At 44.3% G+C, this 3379-nt stretch overlaps 1 pseudogene; it reads left to right on the top strand.

Moving 5' to 3' along the window:
* Positions 1-242: 242 nt before the first annotated feature.
* Positions 243-362, top strand: LOC136656514 (5S ribosomal RNA; annotated as a pseudogene).
* Positions 363-3379: the final 3017 nt, after the last annotated feature.

Below are 3379 nucleotides of genomic sequence, written 5' to 3'. Positions count from 1 at the left end.
GGTGAAGGTTTTTCAGCAAGGTTGGAGATTTCTCCCTGGCCCAGCACTTGTTTTTGTCATTCTCATTGTTAACATAAGAAATCTGCTTTTTATTGGTTGCCTAGTCAACTTTTGTCACTTGAACTCAATTATTCAGAACAAGAGACAAAAAGAGCCACTCGGCAAGTGTCTGCTGGTGAACATCCAGAATGTTCTGCTATTGTGACTACTGAGTACTCTTGCATACACAAAACAGACAACCGTCTGACAGCAACTGTTACCCTACACATGCCCAATCTCGTCTGATCTTGGAAGCTAAGCAGGGTCAGGCCTGGTTAGTACTTGGATGGGAGACCGCCTGGGAATACTGGGTGCTGTAGGTTTATATGACCATAGTCTTTCGAGACTGAAGGTTGCCAACCAACCTTTGCAACCAAAAGGATCTAGCACAGTCAGTTTCAACCACTGTGCTGTGGCACACTGGTGTGCCGTGAGTGGTCCACAGGTGTGCCACAGGAATTTGGGGGAAGGTCATTTATTAATAGGGCCAGTGGGCGATGTGAGCCCCCACTGGCAGCATGGTGTGCCTTGTCAATTGTCAAAAATCTGGTAGTGTGCCTTGACCATTTTATTGCCTTGTCAGTGTGCCGTGAGATGGAAAAGGTTGAAAATCACTGATCTAGTGGCTAGAGTCTAACACTTGCAGTCACGGAGGAGGTAACTACTGGAAGTTCATCGTATTCCTCAGATTACTATGCTGTGAGACTTGAGAGTTTTAAAAAGTATGAAGTGATTTATAACAGGAACGAGAACTTGAAGTCCTTCCCTATTCCATCACTTCCAGTAGCAAAGTGATGAATGACATCACAACCAATGGTCCCATGTTTCCCAAACTACGAGTCGGGACCCACTAGGTGGGTCGCGAGTCAATTTCAGGTGGGTTCCCATTCATTTCAATATTTTATTTTTAATACGATATTTAGACTTGATGCTACCATAGTATGTGTCTGCATTTGGGGAAATGTTGCAGTCCTGTACTTTTAACAAATTACTAAGTATATTCTTTTAACAATGATAGTAAATGTGGGTAGGATTGCAACCTAGGATTATTAAAAATTTTCCTGCTTGATGATGTCAATTCCGGTCACGATATCACTTCCGGTGGGTCCTGACAGATTTTCATTCTAAAAAGTGGGTCCCGGTGATAAATGTGTGAGAACCACTGCAATGGTCACAACCATGAACATAGCCACATCAGAAGCAAGAGAAGCATCATCAATGAAACAAATAATTAAAATAAAGAATCAAATAGAGAGTCAATTAGTTATAATAAGAGCTAGAATATCCCTGATGACATTCAAATTGATTCCTATGAGAAATACTGTTGAGTGAGAGCCCAGTTCTATCTTAAGAACATAAGCAGAGCCCCACTAGATCAAGCCAAAGGCCCATCTATTCCAGTTTCTTGTATCTCACAGTGGCCCACCAAATACTCCAGGGAGCACACAAGACAGCAAGACACAACCTGTGTCCTGGTGCCCTTCCCCCCACACCTGATGCAGCTGCACAAAAAAGGCTCAGAAGGAAGGGTTTCCCAGAAACCAGGAAAGCCGGAAGTGACATCATAAAAAGCAAAGGCCATAGAGAAGCCCAAACTATACAAAGTGTGTGTTCAAAGTGGGGTTAAGGCAGCAGCACAGCTAGAGAGAACCAAACCAGTAAGTGCTGCAGGGGTGCAATACACCATCCAGTGGCATAGCTAAAGGGGGTATAAAGCACTAAGTTTTGCAGGGAGCCTTAGTGTGGCATGCAAGTAGAAGGGAAGGGTCCAGGAAGACCATAGATGTCAGTGTACCATGCAGAGAAACCACTGAAAATACTGCTCTAGAACAGTGTTTCTCAAACTGTGGGTCGGGACCCACTAGGTGGGTCATGAGCTAATTGAAGATGGGTCCCCATTCATTTCAATATTTTATTTTTAATATATTAGACTTGATGCTACCATGGTATGTGACTGCATCTGGGGAAATGTTACAACTCTGTATTTCAACAGGCTACTTGCTGTTGGCAGCCTTCAGTCTCGAAAGACTCTGGTATCGCGCTCTGAATGGTGGTTCTGGTACAGCGTCTAGTGTGGCTGAAAAGGCCAATCTGGGAGTGACAATCCCTTCCATGCTGGGAGCAAGTGCAGTCTGTCCCTGGTCTGTCTCTCTGGCTATGGGCCTTCTTCTTTGCCTCTTTGCCTCAGTCTGTTGACCAAGTGTCTCTTCAAACTGGGAAAGGCCATGCTGCACAGCCTGCCTCCAAGCGGGCCGCTCAGAGGCCAGGGTTTCCCACTTGTTGAGGTCCACTCCTAAGGCCATCAGATCCCTCTTGCAGATGTCCTTGTATCGCAGCTGTGGTCTACCTGTAGGGCGCTTACCTTGCACGAGTTCTCCATAGAGGAGATCCTTTGGGATCCGGCCATCATCCATTCTCATGACATGACCGAGCCAACGCAGGCGTCTCTGTTTCAGCAGTGCATACATGCTAGGGATTCCAGCACATTCCAGGACTGTGTTGTTTGGAACTTTGTCCTGCCAAGTGATGCCGAGGACAGGCTACTATGTATATGCTTTTACCAATGATGGTAAATGGGACTTATCCCTAGGTAAGTGTGGGTAGGATTACAGTGAGGGTTGCCAAAAATGTTTCTGCTTGTTGATGTCACTTCCGGTCATGTCATCACTTCTGGTGGGCCCTAACAGATTCTCATTCTAAAAAGTGGGTCCCAAAAATTTTGAGAACCACTGCTCTAGAACTTAGTCCATTTTCACTTCTATTTGAGTGAGTTCTTCAGACTCTCTCCCTGAGAAGGTCAGTTCAGGGGCAGACACCTGCCCCATATCTCCTGAAGATTTCACCCTTTCCTATCGCTACAATTAGATCAGTTCATTGATGAATACAAGTGCCATCTTAAGACTTCACAGGGCCTAGTGCAAACACATCACTCATTGTAATGACGAGAAATATGAAGGATTTGTTCAACTTCTCTGTAATACTTTGGAAACTCCCCATTTATTTCTTTACCATCTAACAATCTCAAACAGTACCAACCCCCAAAAGTTACTGGTTCAAATGTTCTTGAAGGGATCAGCACGTTAATCTTGAATATAAACATAATATAAATCTTTATATGAAGATATATAAATATATCTTTTTATCGCAGCTACATAGAGAGCATTCTATCTTATTGTCTCTGCGTTTGGTTTGCGAGTTGTGCAGTGGTGGAGAGAAAAGCGCTCCAGAGGGTTATCAACGCTGCTCAGAGGATTATTGGCTGTTCCCTCCCTTCTTTGCAGGAGCTTTACAGTACAAGGTGTATGTTGAAAACCTTAAAAATTCTGAGAGATCCCTCGAA

This window comes from Tiliqua scincoides, chromosome 6, assembly GCF_035046505.1.
Source record: "Tiliqua scincoides isolate rTilSci1 chromosome 6, rTilSci1.hap2, whole genome shotgun sequence".
In the NCBI taxonomy this organism is placed as follows: domain Eukaryota; kingdom Metazoa; phylum Chordata; class Lepidosauria; order Squamata; family Scincidae; genus Tiliqua; species Tiliqua scincoides.
Note: the sequence above shows the minus strand (reverse complement) of the source record. Positions and strands in the feature narration are given on the sequence as shown.